The sequence below is a fragment of the Leptinotarsa decemlineata genome, unplaced genomic scaffold (assembly GCF_025532065.1).
Source record: "Leptinotarsa decemlineata unplaced genomic scaffold, Ldec_3_MD MMD2_tig00000035_RagTag_RagTag, whole genome shotgun sequence".
NCBI lineage: Eukaryota > Metazoa > Arthropoda > Insecta > Coleoptera > Chrysomelidae > Leptinotarsa > Leptinotarsa decemlineata.
In genome coordinates, this window is record NW_027412540.1 from 66288 (window position 1) to 88094 (window position 21807).

Sequence of the window (21807 nt, forward strand, 5' to 3'; positions counted from 1 at the left end):
TGAAGTTAAGTCGACTCTTCAAGCTCTGCCTGAGCTCGCATTCTCGAACGTTGATTGAATTGGTTATCTTTCACAATTTTTTAACGGAGTTCATCTGCATCTTTGCACTTTTTAACCAGTTCAACCTTCGCTAATGCAATCTTGGCATCTAATGCTTGAAGAATTTCCGTGCGAATCAGAACAATTGATGACAACATCAAAAAGCTATGTTGGTGTTGTTTTCGTTTTCACTCCATTAGAAACAACAATGGAAGGTGGTATCATCATATCAACACCCACAACACCGTTTCTATGATGGAAATGGGACAGAATTGGTGCGATGCTTGCGAGAGACTCCTAACAAACTTCACCCAAGTGTCGACATGTATCAGTGTGTGATAATGTCAAACCTGTAATACATTAATCGTGGACCTACTGGTAAAAAAAAACAGCCTTTTTCAGGGCTATATTATTTATACAAACAGTAGTAGTAGTAGTATTCACAGATTATGTGACAAATGACTACTTTGACTGAAAAGTCGAAGTTGGGAATTTGTTAGTCATTGCATATCTGTGCATTATATGACAAATCACTACTTTGACTGAAAAGTCGAAGTGGTGAATTTGTTAGTCATTGAATATCTGTGCATATGATGATTACTGCTTTAACCGAAAGTTAAATTTCTGCAGTATATATATATATATATATATATATATATATATATATATATATATATATATATATTCACCATACATTTTTTTGAGATTATAATTTTGATCTAATGAAAAGGGTCAATACACACACACAATGGTATGAACCTATTTCTTCATAAGTACAATGATAGCTCTGAAAAGAGCTATTTTTTTTGTTTGAGTCTTCAATTGTAGCCCTGAAATTGACTGTTTTTTTTCATTAATCCATGCAATGGAATGGACTAACGCTCCTCATCATCAGAAACATTTATGATGGTGTCATCATCTGAATCATCTGTATCTGATGATTATCTGATGATGTCGTCCTCATGATCATCTGAATCAGACGATATACTAATGATATCGTCCGCATAATCATCTACCTCGTCATCCTCTAGATCGTCTAACTCGTCGACACCGATCTCTAACTCTGCATCTACTTTCTCTTGCATACGTTCTTCTATGCGTTCCGGGAAATCATCAGGAAGATCATAGATGCGTTGCAGAAATTCTGCGAAGGTTGTACTGAAACGATCGAACGTTGAATCTATTCCATGTACCTGGATGGATCCTGTATTCGACGTAGAATACTCTGGTACACTCATCGGTTCGTTGGTGGAATCAGCACTCGACATTGTGGAAGAATGATGTAGAACTGGGATTCATGCTATATTTATATTGAAAAAAAAAGAAAGGGGGTGAAGTGTAAATGTAGAACAATTCAGTGTTTGACATTCGGAAGCAACAAGAATCTTCATGGACTGATTATTATGAAAAACTAATAAGGGAGAGGGAGAAAGACACTGCCTCAACTACGCAGTGTCATGTATACACCAACCAAAAAGTGTGTACTCCGAGGAAGGAAAGGATTAAGGATGGGAGAAATAAGGAAACGATTACAAATCGTCATGAGAAATCGCGGATAATACTTCTCGAAAATTTCATTTTTTTTTTTCGACCCACAAATTGAATCGATTCGCGGCCGCCTTTCTAATCAAACCGCGAATCGCGGATAATTCTCTGCCGCGGATTGATTTGATTCGCGGGCCTGCTTCGCTTCAAAGAATATAGAATTTCTCTTCTGTTTCCATATAATTAACAATATTACGCAACAACTAACTTTTTTATCTGCTCCCAGGAATATAGAATTTCTCTTCTGTTTCCATACAATTAACAATATTCTGCAATGACTAACTTTCTCATTTGCTCCGAGGAACATAGAATTTCCCTTCTGATTTCATAACATTGACCATATTACTCAAAGACTAACTTTCTATATTTTATGAAATGATGAAAATATGCAGAAGTGAAGAACAATGACCCAACCATCACATTGTTCAATGTGTACGAAACCAAAACAATGTACACTCTTTATTTCACTAATTTTTTCTCTCCTAAAATTACAAATATAAACTTGAAGCTACCATAATTCAATACTCCTAATTAACCTAAAACTATTCTATTATTTCTAACCTGAGCTAAGAAATTGTCCATAAATGTCTTGAACTTTTTATGTCGCTCTATCGGAGAGGTCTCTGCTTTTCGCCTTCCCTACAGAGATGCATGCTTTCGATTTAGTTCGGCCATTTCTCTCACTAGATCGGGAAGCGAGTTCTACTCTACACCTCTGTAGGAAATTTTCCATATTTACACTTACTTCTCCGGTAGGCTGTGACACCAACACTTGTAGAGCCGCCGGTGTTGATAGCAGTGGTGAAAGCGGCATCACCGTCGAGGTCAACAGGATGTCCTAAACCTGCGGAGGAGACACCCTCGATGATTCCACTGCTGGTGCGGGTGGTGTGGGGGGTCTCATGCTCTTCCGAGCGGTCAACCAACTACCTGCATAAGGATTAGTCTCATTGCAAGTACTTCTATACTTTTTAATACGACCAACTCTTGCTGCAGGTCGTCGATTGACTCTCTTGACGATCCGCGAGCTGTCTTCGAACAAGTCAGGGCTGCTAACTCGCTGGGGCTGAGCCGCCTTTGGCCGCACACCACCCGAAGCTGTTGGCTTCTCCTCAATGACACTTTCATTGAGGTTGTCCACCGGCAGGATCAACTCCACAGCGTTGGTGAGCTCCTTCCATTCTGAAAATGTAGAATAATACAAAGTTAGTTAATATAAAAAAAATACATTGATAACTTACTCAATATTCTGTTTGGTGCCTTGCTGGAGTGAGACTTCCTAACTTGACTGATCTCGATGAGTTGACTCCTCGTACTGAATGTTGAGGAGGACTGCTCTCTTAGGGGTGGGAGCGTGCATGCGCGAGTGGTAGGAATAGGGTGGAGGTGTGCATGCACGAGTGGTGGTTTCGAAAGTGGAGCTTGGGACTGAGTGTGCGCAGAGGCGAAGATTCAAGTAAAGTAATTCACCATGTTGGTTCAATTACTACGTCATCTGTTGGTTTCGGTTCTGGTTCTATTATTCTAACGTTTGAGTTCACATCGACTCCTGGATACCACAGTAATGGTCCATCGGATGAACTAAGTTTATGTTATTTCTCCAAAACTACAACCCTCTGTTCCAAAGCGTCATATTTTTTCATTGTAGATGCTGTTATGTCAGACATTTTTATTTCTACATCACTTTTAAGATTATCGTTTCGCTTGTATTTTTCAATATGTCATAATGACCATGTATTGTTAATTTAAATCGATTACCGGAAGGACCTCGAATGACATTACCAACCCATTTTCTTTTGTTACCAAATGTATCTATTGTTTCAGATATTGTGCACCCACGATGATTCTTTTCTAACTGATATTTCTCTCATTTATATTATGCTATATACTTTGAAGTAATTGGTTATGAAAATAGAAATAAAACAAATAAAAGTTTTATCATTTTGATATTCATCAAAGTAATTTGGTAAAACTAATACATGTACATATACAATACATTGATATCATATTACAGTTTGCTACACATTATTATTCATTCATAAATAGCTACATGAACATCAATATCGAATTTTCTGGTTTTAAAGACTTTAAATGGTATTTCAGTCATTGAACTCGGCAGACAATAAATTAATCAGTTGATCCAGTGGACTTTCCATATGATTGTTGAATAATATTAGTTATCCAACGGATGTTATCATTCGGATCGTTTTGATAAAATTCAATATCATTATGACCCCAAGGAAGGTAGTATTCGGAATGATGAATCGTTTATCATCGTGGTATGATGAGGCAACTTTATTCTTCAATCCAGTGTACATATCATGCAACACGCTTCTAACTGAATTCATCTTTCTGAATATCATACCACCATGTTCGACGATTTTTTAGTAATATTCGCATGTCATTTCATTCTTTATAACCGATCGTTTCACCCTTTAGCTTTCTTGAATTCACTATCAACAGATTTCACATAATATGCTTTTGCACCTGTACCAAAAAAGCTCATAATTGGATCATTCGGAAATTCATCTTTGAAGTTACCCAAGACTGAACTTGTTACTGGAATATTGAATTGGTTAACTATACTGTAATTGGATGTATCAAACCTGATTATGTTAGTTCATGAATTCATAAAAAAATTCTGTATTTACTTTGAGAATGAGCGAGTCGGTATCTATGTAAAGTAAAGAGACATTTTCACGAAAATGTTGTTTGATGCATCCATAGAAAAAGTCATACATGACTGTTTTAGATAATTCTAATATAGAAAATCCCAAATATAATGGTTTAACATAATGGACTTTAACTTTACCCAATTGAATGGCAACGAAATTATCTGTGAAAATTGAACAAATTTTGAAATTTGATTTAGATATGAGAGTGCTGCCCCCTATATTTTTCTTCATATATTCCCAATGTGTAACGAGACTAACATCAATTCGGTTATCTACATTCTCCATTGTCTTTTCATATACCTCATTATTCATTAGTTTATAGAAATCTTTCACAGATTTGTTGTCAGACCTATTACGCGTTTCAGTATTAAGATCTATATGGGGTTTCATCCAAAATGATTATTTGAATTTCAATACTCTATGTATACTCTATGTGTACTCTATAATGAACAATAAATAAAATATTTTATTTTATCATTAAAATTTGGAATCAATTTCGGAATTTTTGATTGTGTACGAGCTGGTATTGATCTTTCAACTGAAAATGGAAGATCAGAATGTTTATCATGCAACTCTTGTGGATAATGAATGTCCACTTCAAACACATACCCATACGTACTGTCAGCAATCACATCAAGATTGAGAATTTCATTAGGTGTCAACCATGTAAACTCAATTGTTGGTAGAGGTTGTGACATACTATGACCGTATAGATTTGTTGCATCTAAATATGTAATGGATGTGGAAGGTTCATTGGGATTATAATTTGGTAAAAATGTATTATTTGCTATATGTTTCCTCTCGCTACATTGACTAATTCCACCTCGTATACCTTTTTGAAAAAAGTGAATCATATCAGTGTCAGTTAGTAATTCCAATTCAATATTCGTATACTCCAACATAGCATTCCAAGATAATCCAGGTGCAGTGTAATAATGTGCCAGGTCTGAGTTATATATCTCTAAACTTGTGGTGTGAAAGTTTTCAAAAATATCACATAATAGCAATACATATGACTTCAAATACAAATCAGAGTATCCACCCAAATTCTGACACTCGAATAAATTCCACACATTTCTAGCCCTATCATATTCGTTTTCTGATATATGTTCAGAACTGAGTTTGTCATAAAACTAATTTTTTGTCGGAAGTGATGGATAATTCAATTTGTCAATGTCATCAACTAAACTATATGTAAATACACCTTTCTGTCTCATCTAATTGAATTTCCAAATTCCTGGGAAATGTTTGTATCTCCATACAATGATCAGAGTTCAAGTTAGCACCCAACTTCTCCAACGAATAAGTCATAAATTCATAACTATCGATAAATCTCATTTTGATATATTTGTTCTTAACCCTACCATCTTTATCGGTATAGGTGTGTATAAAGAGATGCTTCGTGAAAAATATATATTTCTCTTCAGTTTGCGGGATACCATCAACTTTCTTTTTATTCTCAAACAATTCTTTTATGAATGAATGGTAATCATATCCACTTAAATTATGGAAAATAATAGGTACAAAATTAGGGATTTTGAAATTCAAATTACATTTTGAATGAGCGGCATGTGATCTTTTCTTCCCTGTGACATGACAGTGATCTCTAACTTTGACTTCTTCATCAATAAATGGTTTATTACATATAACACAATTTTTGGCTGCATCAAATTGTTCCTCTTCTTCGAGGGTTTCTGCATCCATTGGTATAGGTTATCTGAGATGATTTTGATATATCTTTTTCAAATCATCTTCAATGCTACTCACAAAACACTGAGCAGCATCTACGCCCCTATATGTAACACATTTTGACAAATCATCATTATATGAACATTTTATCAAATAAGCAAATGAATAAGGGGCATGTTTAAATGTTGTAATCGTGTATGAACTTGCAGGATTTGTCTCATCATTCACGTGAATCGGTTCAAATACTGATTCAAAATCAGCATATACTGCAAATGGCACTCTCATTTGTCTCTCAAAGTTGTCAACCATTAATTCATTTTTCGCAACCATCTTACCATATTTATTGATCTTAAAATTGTTGGTTGGTGTTGTAGTAATAACAAGATTACAATCATTCATCTTATGACGAAAAATTAACCTCTCGTTGAAACAATACATCAAACATCCATCACAAAAATATTTTTTGTGTTCATGAGCTGATAGTTGACTAGAAAATTATCTTGAAAGATATTTGATCCAAAAATAGTGACTATTACCGGAGTCATCACTTATAAGTAACAAATTGACATGTCTCCGGAGTCTTCTCTGTGAGTATCGTAATGAACCAATCACATCATACTTTATTTTACCCTTGTCAAATTTACTCTCTGAACCGTCAACATTGATTGAAATATCATTCCTATCTTCGAATCTTTCAATACTCTTATTATTAACTTTAACCGGAAAATCCATACCTGTGACTTCTAAAACATTGGAAAAATGTGGATATGACGTAACTTCGGACACTCTACCATTTGCAGGATATAATGCTGATATTAAAGCCCAGGTAAAACAGTTTTGATCCTCATTACGAACATTCACGACAGCTTTCCTCCATTCAATGCATTCGGGCAGCTTCACGTATAAACGTTCTCCAAGTGGACTGTATTTATTAATGTTGACCTCGAGAAACATTATTTTTTCACAAGTCCAACCTAAATTACAGAAAAATAAATGAATATTATTATTTAATCTCATTGAAATTTATAAAGGAAAAAGGTTTGTATTGGTTTCGATGGGGTTAGGAATATTATCTAGATGAATACTGCTAGAATTCACCAATGGATGTTTTGGTACAGACTCTGGTGAATCGGGTGGAATACTACAGGATGGACCAGGAAAAACGTTTAGTTGAAGTTCAGGAGCGGTTTCATTGAAAATTAAAAATAAAATCAAAAATGGTATTTTTATTATAAAACTGACTATCACGTCAATTTCACAATAGAACTTGTCTAAAATCCAAATTTTTCATCATGATTTTCTACCACGTATTAACTATATCCATTAATTTACTTGTCTAAAACATGTTTACCCTTTAGATCAATACATGTTATTTCATTAAATTAATCAAACTATATAAATAATTACACAATTCTCATCAGATATTTGGAAGAAGCTTTATCAAATATTCTTTGAAAAAACTGATCACAGAACTAAATATAGGGATGAGTATTTCAGTTGTTCATGTTTCAAAGGGATTTTTTACCACTGGATAATCCAACTGCAAACTGAAAAATGAAACCAGTTATAAAAAAATGAAAATCAATCTTTGAATCTGAAAAAATTCCAGCATTTTTCATCGACACTTTTCAATAGCTCATGTAGTATGCTTTCATGACTCACTTCAATGCTTTGGTTGGTTTCTGGGTTTTGCTGTTGTCGTCCTTGGTAAACTCCAAATGTGTCGATTGCAACTACGACAGTCACCTTCAGCGGCATTGACGAAGTACTCTTCACGACATATTCATTGAAACCAATTTCAGTATCAACTTTAGTCTGTAAGATTACTTCATCAACGCAGCTGAATATGACTGTCTCAGTTGCAGTCGAATATTTTTACCAAAAATGATCAGGACAAAGCCAGGAATGAGTTCATATATTCAATTCGATTTTAAAAATATTTCATGCAGATTTCAAAATCGAAGCTAGACTAAATCATTAGTTTATCTATTCAAAATTATATCTGGCATCTTGATTGTCCAGAAAGTCTCTCCCTTATAACTTTCAACGTTCCACAGAGGTCCATTAGACGAATAAAGCTATTTATTACACCGTATCACTAACTTACTATGGATATCATCCTCCTATATCTAAAATGTTGGAACTTGAAAATAACTACTCTGATAAAATCAATTTTTTCTGTGATAATGAAAATATTTTGAAGAATCTCACTCTTTGCTCATGTAAATGTTGTTCATTACTTTCATTGTCCTTCATTATGCACACATAAATGTGTCTATAATAATTATACTAGTAGTATAAGTGATGCAGTACAAACTTTCTTTGTTATATAATTTATTGTAAACAAAAATTGGGTTCACCTATATACAAATGAATAAATTGTGAACCCTGTAAATAAACATGGACAATGAACTAAAATGGTATTGATTGAAATTGGTTTTTCCGTTAACCAGCTGTCGTTCCCCTACGAACGGCAGCCCTCAGAAGTCGAAACTTGTGCTAACAGGGATTAACGATGTCTTACCTTTTAACGTGCGATTCCTAGCATGTATACCTACATATAACCCTTGTTTCGATATCAACTTTTCTATTAGTTTTTTTTCATTCCTACTGGCATTTCATTATACCTGTGTCACAAGAAAGATTCTTAAAGATACACCTTTTTCTTTCTGATTATTTTCTCAGAAGAGGCTGTTTATAATAATAATACCATATTTATTATTTCCATGTGTGAGCAGTACGCTTACATAGATATTGACAAATATGAAATTTTAGAAAATAAAGGGTGACGTTTATAAAGTTAATTTTCTGTGGATCAGGCATTTGCAGAAACTGTTATTCGACTTTACCCTTTTCTTTCACATTACACCTTTTATTTATAGAATGATATTAGAACCTATTAGCCCATATTGAATAAAGAGGTATTTTTATGAAAGGTATCAAGGGAAAATATGATGTAGAATATTGAACAAAACAGCAGTTGCGATCATTGAAATAAAAAGTAATATGCAATTTTATAACTAAACTCCACACATTCAGACCATTTTTGACATATTCCTTTTTCAACATGATTCAATTAAATATTGGCGACATACATATCTCTTGTCCTATTATGTTATCAATAACTTTCTATAAAGTCCATTACGAGCCTTATGTGAAATTTGTAAAAATACATTGACATGCTTGAGTTGAACCGAAAACAACAATCTTTTATCTTCAAGAGAAATGAATGGCATAGAATGTTTGCTTCCAACTGTGAACTTCTGAAGGTCACCGTTAGAGAACAGCCGGTTGGAAGGAACTTTTTTTTTGTAGATAGGTAACGCTAGAAGGGGTTATTTATCATTTCATATATGACTAATTTGATATTTACCATTTTGATAACACCAAGTGTTCTCTCTTGATTTGTATGTGATGACATTTGCTTTTGATACCTTATTTGAGGGATACTTTTTAACTACAGAAATTATTAGAAAACTGATTATGGAAATGGTGTATGTTTTCTGGAAATTCGTAAAATTGAGTACTTCTTTATAAGTGCATTTTGAAAACATATACAAATCTTTGATAAGATTCATAGGTAGTGCTGTAGAAACTGAATATTCACATGCATGATGCTTTGGCACCCTTCAATTACAGATTTTGATCAGCTACAATGCACAAATAAAACCATTCAAATCGAATTGAGAATAAGTAAAATTAAAAGAGCACGTTGTTTGGTTGCTTGAATTATATCAATTCACTAGTCAATTGGAAATTGAATGGTATAATTAAACTATTTGCTGATGATACTACCATTATATATTTCTCAGACAGTTACGAAAAAATTAAAAATTATATGAAGAATGATTTGGATGAAATTCTCATTTGGCTTGATGAACATAAGTTGAGGCTTAATTTCGATAATTTCCCTAAGACTAATTGATACTTCAAATAATTCGATTATGTTTGATAAAAATTCTATCAAGTATACAAGAACAACAAAGTTCTTAGGTTTATACATTGATGAGAAATTGTCATGGAATAAACATATTGAAAAAATTAGGAAGAAAATAACTCCTCTCATTGGAATTTTTTACAAAATTAGAAACTTTATACCATTGAAATTAAAAAAAATATATATATTCTAGTCTCAGCCATCCACATTTGCACTATCTCATTTCTATTTGGGAAACAGCAGGTAAATCTATAATAAAACCTCTGAAAACCTTACAAAACAAAATAATAAGAAGCATTTATAAATTACCATATTTGGAACCAACATTGAATTTATATAAGCCAAACCTTCAATTGGACTTGAATTCACTCTATAAACTCAAAATTAGATGCTTCATTCATTCTGTAAAAAATAATACAAAGAAATCAAACTTAAATTTTATTCCAATTGGACATATTCACAATCATGCCACAAGACAAACCAAATTTTTATCACAAATTAAGATACAAACAAATTTTGGAAAAATCATGATGGGATCATTATATTCAATTCAATTCCAGAAAAAATAAAGTAGTATTATTCCATTACAAAATTCAAATATCAATTGAAAAGAAATCTAATTAGCGGAATTTAATAGTTTGCATTTTATTTCTATTACACGTTTTCAACATATACTTTCTGTAACCAATTTCATTATTTGACTGCATTTCATTGGTATTTATTTTTTCTAGATATAATATGTGTTCATTGTAAAGTATGTTATTTCTGCTATTTTATTATACTTTGTAGTTAGTTATAGTCCCTAATTATAAGCATTCATTGTTTCTTGGGACAATAAACCGAATTGAATTGAATTGGCAGCAATTAACAGCAAGTATATATTTAAAAGTACATTAGGTTTCTCATCATACATGAGTAGTCTTAAACAGTTTCAAAATGACCCATGAGAGCATAAACCAATTATTTCAACCACCCTATAAAAAAAATTGACACAAGTCCACAGTTCAATACCCTCAAGTTCTACAATAATTTTCCACAGGATTTCAAAAATATACAAAATTTTGTAAGGATTGGTGAACTATTTGTTTGGACGTGGAGCACTACTGAGTCAGTGATTTTCAAACTTAATTATTTAATAATTGTTGATATATGACCAACTCAGATATTTTAATTCAATTTTTTATTTAATAAAAATTTTATTCTGATATCAATTTGATGATATTGTAACGAATTAAAGAATTAACTGTTTTGAACAAATTTATTTTCAACAATATTTCACTATCACAACTAATTTATATACAATACTTAGCAACTAACGCTTAATTTATCTCCACAGTTCGAATTCTTTCTTTAAACGCACGATTCACTTTCTAGATACAGACTGACTGCCGCTCGGGACGGAAAGCGGCCTTTTTATATCGTCAACGAACGCTCCAGGTCTCTCTAGGGGTTTCGGTACTCATCTAAACCTTTTGCGGTGGTTCGCGATAAGTCATGTGTTTGCTGGCTGAGATATCGGTCAGGGCCGGCTTCAGATTCGTTACATTGCCCCCTTCTTAAAGACGTTTCGCCACGAAATGTCATCCTTGGCGTGTGTCGATACCTGCAGGACTCCCCATATCTGCACTGTGAAGTTCGATGGAAGTAACACTCCACAGTATTCATGCTCGGTCGTGGAAGATGGTTACCGCACACCAAAATCTGGATGCCGCTGGATCTGAAGATCGTTTCCAACATGCTTTTCACAATCCTCCAGTCCAGCTTGTCGATCCCAGAGGCCCATTTCGGGATTGCCAAGTCCACGAGATTCTGGTCGAGCATGGTGTCCTTCAGTCTAGTAAAACGCCTCCAGATATCTTCATAGGACGGTTTGTCTCGCGAATGCTTCTTGGTCACCAAGTAGAAAATGTTTCTTTGATCCTTCTTCAACTGTAGCACTCCTCCGACTTCAGGATTCTGTTCTCGTATTGTTTGGAGCTGACCAAATTTTTTGTTGAATACCACAGCAATACCCTTCGACATTTGAAGATCCTCTGCCACGCAGTGAGCTAATGCGTAATCAACTGGAACCTTAAAAAGGTCTCGTGGCTCTTCTCGAATTACCCCATGTACGACTTTCTGTCCGTTCGATTATAAGGACATGAATTGCCGGAACGTCATTTCATCCTTTGATGGTCTGAGGGCGCGAACTTAGTTATGATTTCCAGCATGAGGAACCAATGTATCGAAATGGACGACCCTAGGCTTTCCTCGAGGCGGCTTATGGATTCGGTAGACGAGGTCATTAATCTTTTCCATGATTTTGTACGGACCCTCCCACGAGTTCCGCAACTTCGGTGATAAACCACGGCGTCGCTTAGGATTGTACAGCCAAAATAGGTCACCGATTTCGAATCCTCTAGCATTCGCCTTGATGTCATAGGCCTGCTTCATCCTATCGTGGCACTCCGGATGTTCAGACGGACTCATTCATGGATGTCGTCCATTCTCTGCCGAAGCTTGCTGACATAGTCTTCTCCCGCAGTGTCTTGTTCTGGCGGCGTCCCAAATTCCAGGTTGCAAGGAAGTCGCAGCTTTCGGCCCATTATAATACTGGCAGAGGTTTGGCCGGTTGACTCGTGCACTGCCGAACGATAAGCCAGGAGGAACAGGTGGAGGTATTGAACCTAGTCTCTTTGATGGTCAGAGACTACCTTGGACAAGTGGCGGTTTATATTATTCATTCGTTCCACCATTCTATCAGACTGTGGATGTAAGGCTGTGGTTCTGGTCTTCCGAATGTCCAACAGTTACATATTTCTTGGAACAGGTTGGACTCAAAATTTCTGCCCTGGTTCGAATACAGCTCCAATGGGACACCGAATCCACATATCCATTTCTTTACCAGGACGTCAGCGACGGTAAAGACTTCCTGGTTGGGCAGGGCATAGGCTTCTGCCCACTTGCTGAAGTAGTCTATGTGTAACCTTACCAATCGATGACAAGGGTACAAGTCACCTGTCAACTTAACCCGAGACAGGTGGGTATTTATGACTAGTTTCAGTTAAGACGGGGAGGTTTTTGGATGATATTTCAAAATTTAGATTCCATTAAAAAAAAATGGGCACCAGGTAAATTGCCTCACAAACACTCTGAATGTGTCAATACCACTATCTTACCAAATGATATGAAACAACAGGTACCGGTTTAAAGAATTTATTCCAAATTTGAAACCATTTGTATCTATATGGGGTCTTAGTCTAAGCAATTAAGCCAGTAGATTATATACTTTAGACCAGGCAAAACATATCATATACATAGTTCAAGGGCTAGCGTAAATCAATAATTATTTTCCGGGATTGTAAAAGATTATTCTACAAATAGACAAGAACATATATATATATATATATATATATATATATATATATATATATATATATATATATATAGAATAATTAGTGACTGGATTAACTATAAATCGATTTAATTCGTGAGGTTGCAGTCAATAGCTGGGCTGTTACAAAGAAAACTCTTTGTTATATGTCAAGCTTTCGGTATATTTCACACTTTCGTCAGGACAACTACAATAATAAGATTATACCTATATCTTGTAAAAAATATATAAATATGGAGAACTTACTAACGTGAGAATAAAATATAAAATGGTTCAAAATCCTCCGAATTAACATGTTCTGTTAATGCACAAGAATTAACATTGTGATGCGACTACTTAGAGGTCTAGATGTTTGTCCTATATATGTTTAAGAACAATCCATACAAGAAATTTTGTATACTAAATTGGATTTTTGTTTATTTGAAATTGGAGCTTTTAGTTTACTGTATAATTTAGATATAGAAGTGACATTTGTTTTAGATATTTTGAGGTTATTATTTCGGAATACAATAATTAATTTTGGTGTCAATTCTTGAATATTCAAGAATTGCGTGAATTCCCACAGTGGTTGTAGGTGAGCAAAAGGTTTTTGAATTGTAAGTGGACTAATGATAATATCGAAGTCTCCGAGTAGCTTCTTCCTTTTGTGCTGAACCGTTCTGTATGAAGGTGAGATTAACCATTCGATCACCCCGTATCTGCATTGATCTTCGATTACCAAAACGTTGCAAACTCTGGGTTGAAGTTTCGTACAAAAAAAAACCATAGGAAAAGAATCATCTGTCAAGAACAAAACTTGAACGATATGCCGATATTGTTTACTATTTAATCCCCGTATGGATAGCTATAGGTAGCACATGAATGAACTAATTTCAGCTATCTTCATTGTAAAATATGTACAACAAAATCATAAAAGTACAGTTTAATTTAAGGTGGAACAACCCGTATGTACCATTCTATTATAGAAGGACAAAAAACTATGAGACGATTAGCACAATTGAAAAAAAATGAGAAAAGTTTCTATTCTTTCTAAACGTTTTTTTAAACTAATTCACCCAGTATTTACATGACTTTTTTAATTTTTTTTTGGTAAATTTTCGTTATGTGGACACCCGGCGATTTTGAAAAAAATTTTGACTGTACTTACGTATTTTGATGCGTAGATTACGAATCCGAAAGAAAAAAGCGGCGCTCTCCCTTGTTTAAAAAGTTACGGCCCTTCAAAGTTCAGGAAAGGGCAACTTTTCAGCCTTCTTTTTCACTAAATAAACTATTTAAAAACACAAGCATTTATTCACTAGGTCACCTTTACACCTTATTCCTCCTTCTTTAACACTTTTCACTTCAATAATCAACATTTTTCTTATAAAAATGTTAAAAAATGTACGGAGCTGCTTTTTGGTTACATATCACTGTATTTTACGTTTTTAAGGTTAATGATATGGTTGGTACGACTGATGCAGTCCATATTCCTGAAGTGATTCAAATGTTTTTTACCTTCATTATTTAGATCGTAAATTGGTTTTTGGTGGTGTATTACGAATTTGAAATAGTAGGCGACGGCAAATACCAACCGCTTTTTTCTGAAATTTCACTAGTAACTAACCTAAAAATAGAATAATGTCACAGGAGAAGCATTCGCTTTTAAATTAAGTTTTTTATAAGAAACATGTTGATTATTGAAGTGAAAAGTGTTAAAGAAGGAGGAATAAGGTGTAAAGGTGACCTAGCGAATAAATGCTTGTGTTTTTAAATAGTTTATTTAGTGAAAAAGAAGGCTGAAAAGTTGCCCTTTTCTGAACTTTGAAGGGCCGTAACTTTTTGAATAAGGGAGAGCGCCGCTTTTTCCTTTCGGATTCGTAATCTACGCATCAAAATACGTAAGTACAGTCAAAAATTTTTTCACAATCGCCGGGTGTCCACATAACGAAAATTTACCTTTTTTTTCTCTCAGAACGTGGAAACAATACTTTATAAATTATTTTCAAAAAAAAGAAACCACCTATATCATTCTCTTCGATTTTCACTATCACGTTCAGTTTTCCTCGCTTCCTAATTAGAAGAATTCAAAAAACTATCTACAATATTACAATGAAAAATTTATTAATGAGAACATTCCAGAGATCCAAAAAATTACAGCGCCAATTCGTTTGAATTAATTTCTTTCGAGACGAAATTCAGTATTTCGACTGGAAGTAGAAAGAAACATAAAAATACGCCACACAAAAACATTACGTGCCATTTGCTATATTTTGTTTCTGGAAAATCAAATCTAGTGACGGACTTTTCTAGTGTCTCTACTCAGATATATAAAAGTTATTTTGAAGTCACTGATAATAGCCAAAAGAAATTATATGATTAAATCAGCACAACGAAATGGTTTATTTTTCATAGTTCAACGTACCTTCTGATTTGGAAGGGTTTTTTTCTCCTCTGCAACACGGTTGGTGACAAGAATCATAGGTTTGACACAAATTTTCCCCTTTTGCTTTCCTTCGATCTCACAAAAAAACACTGAACAACTACTTTTTCTCTAATTTGGAATCGTTCCGGCAAAAATTCGATGGAATTTCAAGAATGAATTCCGATCTCTACAAGAGATAAATTATATGAAATTTCATTTCCTGGTGAATAAGGAAACATGATGAAATAAAAGAAATGCCGACTCACATGAAAATTTTCTAATCATCAATAAGAGAGCGGAATGCCACAACCAACAATATCATAAGTTCAATATAGGGCATAATTTCCACTCATATCGGGCCCAGGACTATAATTCTCCAACGGAGTTGTTATCACAAACTTTGTATTCCACGAACCCTTTAAAATTTTCTTCAATGGCTGCCAGCTACGATCTTAGAGAACAAGGAATTTTGACCTCGACCGGGAAAAGGAATTGCATTCTCGCCTATTTTGAAAAAGTTCAGTGATAAACGCGCATGCCTCTCTGACACTTAAGTAGCCCGTTGGCCAATCCGAGATCGAAAATCGAAAATTCATCATTTCAACTAATTACCATAGTCCAAGTGAATTAGTCGAAAATAAAACATTCGAAACCATGTTCAATATAAATTAGGAAATGTTTTTAACAAATAGGGGAATCATATATCCTCAAGTATAAGTTAGCTGGAAAATACCGAATACTTACCGAGTGAAATGATATGGTCGAATTGATAATTAAAGCGTGATATTAGAATACGGTATTATTTATTCAAGGATTCAAGGAGAACATATTTACCGCAAATTTAACCCGTTACACATGGCTACTAGGATGTATTTGTTCCCATATACTGGCGCATTGGAGCTTTGGGTCGTATCCGAAGTCCGTTACTGGCAGCACATACAGCACATTTCTGCACCAGTCCTTGACGTCGGCTTGACAGTTAACCCAGTAAAACCGTTGTCTTACTTTCTAGAGGGTCTTTGTTACTCCCAGCTGTCTTCCAGTGACTTCATCATGGATTTCTTTGAGCACCTCCCGTCGTCTGTTCCTGAGTACCACTGTCTGGCGCCTTTCTTCTCCACCGTCTTCAGACTCCAACACCCGCTTCAGAACCCCGTTTTCCAAGTTAAGGGAGTTCCATTGTGCCAGTAGGACTTAAACGCTGGCAAATAACCTGCTAGCTCCTGCCACGATGGTCTTCGGTTACTTTTCTTCCATCCGATGACTAATCCAAGATCTGGGTCTTCCTCTTAGTCTACCTTGATCTTATTATAATTCCAGTTGTCATCTACAGCTCTAGTTCAACAAATGGCTGCTTCCTTCTCTTCTGCTCGTCGGCAATGTGAGCACTCATCGGGGCATGGTCTCCGTGACAGGGCATCTGCGTTTTAATGGCTAGTTCCAGCTCGATGTTCTATTTCGAAGTCAAATTCTTGTAGTCTCTCAATCCAGCGCGCTACTTGGCCCTTGGGATTTTTGAACTGCAGAAGCCATTTGAGAGCTGCATGGTCCGTTCTCAACAGAAATCTTCTTCCATACACGTATTTGTAGAAATGCTCTATACCCTTACTCTATACCCTTCAGCGTTTTGCTGAAGTAGCCAATAACTTTCTCCTGTCCATCCTGGATCTGAGAAAGGACTGCTCCAAGTCCCACGTCGCTGGTGTCCGTATCTAAAATGAACTTTCCGTCAGGTAGGGGATAGCTCAAAACAGGAGCGTTGATCTCTTTTCAACTTCTTGAATGTCTCTTGGCATTCCTCAGACCACTGGAACTGGATCTGCCCTTCTGTGAGTCAGGTCAATGGTTCAGCGATGTTGGCAAAAGCCAGCACATATCTGCGGTAGTAGGTTCATGAACCAAGAAAGCTCCGAAGCTGATGTATGTCTTTTGGAATGGGCCAATCCTCAACTGCTTTGATCTTTTGTTCATCTACCGCCACTCCTTTCCCAGAGACAACGTGGCCAAGGTAACGGACTTCTTTCTGGAACAGATGAAATTTCTTGGGACTGAGTTTCAATCCAGAACTCCTCAGATGCATGAATACCTCCTCCAGATTTTTCAAGTGATCGTCGAACGATTTTCCGACCACGATTATATCGTCGAGATACACTAGACAGGTCTTCCATGAGAGTCCCTTGAGAACCGTCTCCATCAATCTCTGGAACATTACAAAGCCCGAATGGCATAACCGTGAACTGCCACAATCCTGAGCCGATGGTGAAAGCTGTCTTTTCTCAATCTTATGGGGCCAATTCAACTTGTCAATATACACTCTTCTAATCCAAAGCCGAGAAAATCGTGGAGCCGGCTAGCGTGTCTAGGGTGTCGTCGATTCTTGGAAGAGGGTAGCTGTCTAGCTTCGTCACGTTATTTCACTGGCGATAGTCCACGCAGAATCTTGTCGAGCCGTCCTTCTTCCTCACTGATACGACTGGGGAAAACCACGGGCTGTCAGAAGGTTTGATGACTTCTTTTTTTCCATATCGCTGACTATCTTGTCTGCCTCTTCTTTCTTGTTCATAGGGAGTCTTCTAGCTGATTGACGGATTGGTCGGGCATTCCCAGTGTCGATTCTATGCTGAACCACATTCGTTCTGCTACCTTTTCCTTCACCAATGCCGACGATTTCCTGGTACTACTTGACTAACTCCCTCAGTTTCGATCGGTGAGTTGATGGTATGTCCTTGGAGGAAATGTCAATCAACTTCTCCAACTCTTCAGGTGAGTTGTTGGCTTGGCTAACCGAACTGCGTACACTCCGTATCACAGAAGAAATGGACGAACAGTGCCCCAGCATTGTTCCTTTCTTCAAGGTCACGGAAAAGTAGTTGACATTCATGATCCTAACCGGCACAACTTCATCAACACGCAACAGAGTCTTCCCCAGTGCCATTCCTCGTCCAATTTTCTCATCGTGTATCTTGGGCTCGAACATTACCACCTAGCCGCTGCTCGCACTTCCGTCCAAGCGAGCCTCCAGGATGGTTTCAGCCCTTTCAGGTAGGCACACGTCTTCAGCCAACAGGACCCTAATCATCTCTTCGCTTCTTCCATGAAGCACCAGCTCTTCTTCGCCGACACGTAGGACGCCGTCTTGAAAATTCAGCTCGAACCCTCTGGGATTCATTATGTCCATTCCAATGATCGCGTCGTCCTCTATGTCCGCCACCAATGCACGATGTTTCAATTTAGTGCTGCCCAACACCAATTCAATTGGTAGTTCTCCAAGTACAGTGGCTGGCTCCCCTGTTGCGGTGCGTAGCTTCTAGCTTGACGGTTCAATTCTTGGCGGTGTTTTGGCAAAGGTTGGCCCAAGAATGGTTCTCGTCGTATCTGTATATAGCATCATGGTGCAAAGCTCGTTGTTGATGAGGCCGTCTACGAAAACACCTTTGCTTGTCGATGGAGAACGGCAATATATGCGTTTTTCACGGGGGCTTGCTGGGTACAGTCCGTCGATTGCCCCTTCTCATCGACTCCCTCTAGTTTTTTTAATTTGGTGTCGATTCTTTGAGGGCTGGACATTTGCTACGCACATGTCCAATTTTCACACAGTTCCAGCATCTTATTTGTTTCCTCTCAGGCAGTACTTCTTTCATTACTTTTCTGATGGAGGCTTCAATATCAGCAGGCACTTGTCCATCTTTTTTGATAGCTCGAACTTTGCTCTGGCTCTTGCAGGATTTTTTTGCAGCCTCAAACTCCAGAGCGCTTGCCAGTGCATCCACGAGATGTTTGGGATGAGCTAGTGTCAAGCCTACCTCGTTTCTTGGTCGCGAAGTCCGTCCAAGAATGCCTGAAATGCTAACCGCTCCATTACATTTTCCGGTGTAGCAGGATATGCCAAACGAACCAATCAAGCAATGTCGGCTTCAAACTTCTGTAGGGATTTTCCTGATTTCTGACAGCGGTTCTTCAGCTGTGAATGCTAAACGTGCTCTAGGTGTGCCTGTCCATACCTTAGCTCAAGATGTTTTATAAGTTGGTCATAGTCTTCCTGTCCCTGAGCCGTGAAGGTTTGCAGAATATTCGTTGCATCTACACGCAACGCTAAAGTTAATGCTACCGCCTTCTCTCCTGCATTCCATCCATTCGCTCTGGCCGCAGCCTGGCTTCATGGAGAGCTTTCCTGGTTCAGGACTGACTTTGACATCTTTCAGTTCCGGAATGGAGTTTTCGGAAACATTTTCTGTGGTGTGGGCAGAATTAATGATTTGGTTTTGCAAATTGCTAATTGTTTCCTTCATCTTGCTGATTTCTGCCTGAACTCCGCTTTTGATTTCCTCTACTCCCGTGTTCATTTCCGTCCTGATTTTGCCTATCTCTAGCTCGATGATTCCCATCCTTTTTTCGAGCAGACTCGCCACACAACAAAGTTCTTTCTTCAAGCCTTCTGCATTTTCTAGAAGTTTGTCTTCCAAACTCTTCAAAATTTCCAGAAGCTTCTCCTCCAGACACTTTGAATTTTGTGGAAGTTCATCTTTTAAACTTACCGAATTTTCGCGAAGCTTCTCCTCCAAACTCTTCGAATTTTCCAGGAGTTTCTCCTCCAGGCACTTCGAATTTTCCAGAAGCTTCTCCTCCAGACTTACCGAATTTTGTTCATCTTTCAGCGATTTGATGTTCTCATCGAGTTTGCTCATTATTGAACTCGTATCTTTGTTAACCAAGTTAGCATCATCAGGAGAAAGAGGACACCCAAAAGTGTCGAAGGGTTACGCGTTGTGGACTCAACGTGAGGGCAATGGGGGGTGAAGTATTCGACAATGACATTTCAAAATTCGTTGTTTTGCATAAGTTTCGAAGGAAAACGATGTTCCGTACGTCGTTGGTAAACAAAAATTAGTAATAAAATGGCATTCAGAGTATACAGACGTAAAATAGCGGGATTTGAGAGACGTGTCCAACATTCACGTCAAGAATATGAGGAAAAGAAAAAGGTTCTCAAGAAGCTGAATAATTTAGACATTCAAGACAAAGTGTTCCTGCCTCAGAGTGTAGAATATGTCGTCAACGATGCTGAAAAACAAATTTTGTACTTACGACTATAATAATTTCTGTTCAATATGTAAACGTACCGAATGTGGGTGAAATCCCAAGGAAATATGCATGAAGGCTAGTGTAAACAATGAAAATAGATTCGTTCCACATCAGTCAATGAGGGTCAGTTAGCAGTTTTTGTCCAGGCGCAATTCCAAAGAATACACACATTCAAATGTGAATTGAAATTGATATTTCAAGATCTTCGTCATTTGAATACAAAAAACTGTTGAATTTGTTCCAGAACACGCAACGAGGCAAGAGAAAAAGAAGTCACGAATGGAATTTGACGTTTATAAAATTATCATAGAATCTACGATGTCAGTATGTATTTTGATTAGAGTTGTACAACAATTATGGAATTCAATAAAAAAAAATGAATATTTTGATTGAAACAGTAATTTTTCTGTTTTCAAGTTGGTGAGAATATATACTATAGGTATGCAGAATTATCGCTATCACTTATCGATACAGCCAGACACGTGGCTCAAAGCGACGAAACAAAGGCTCTTTGTTTGATTGCATAATATGTCATAACCTATTTTCCTATTCTTACCCAAGGTGACATTGATCACTGTCAATGCTGAATCAGCAACCAGAGATATGCAGTTCTCAAAGCGACGGAACAAAGGCTCTTTGTTTGATTTCATAATTTTCCATCACTTATTTTCCTATGAATACCTCTTGCGAGGCGAAATGATGAGTTAGTTGTATCAGTTGAAGGTGATACCAGTGACAAGTACAACGATTTCATCTGAAAGTAAGTGTTTTTCATGCTTACTTTATGAATTTTTATTGCAAAGTTTTTCATACGTTTTTGACTTTTTCTCAAATGAATTTATTCAAATTTAATTTAATTCAAAGGTGGAAAGAGTTGTTGTTGAATCATCATTAAATTTTCAAAATTTTTCAGAATAATTTACTTGCGTGTTTTTTATATATACTTTTTGAGGGTTAACTTTTTTTTCAATTATTTTGTAACACAAAACGGTTCAGAGGTATTTACTTCTTCCTTAAGCCAACCCTGGGCAACTATTTTTATCCTACATACATCAGAAGATAA

At 36.4% G+C, this 21807-nt stretch overlaps 1 long non-coding RNA gene across 1 annotated transcript; it reads right to left on the reverse strand.

The window, feature by feature from the left end:
* Positions 1–3603: 3603 nt before the first annotated feature.
* Positions 3604–19589, reverse strand: LOC141480940 (uncharacterized). Its single transcript, XR_012464649.1, has 3 exons — positions 15929–19589; positions 15663–15849; positions 3604–6922 (listed from the first exon to the last, which is right to left on the reverse strand). It is a non-coding gene; the product is annotated as an uncharacterized lncRNA (long non-coding RNA).
* Positions 19590–21807: the final 2218 nt, after the last annotated feature.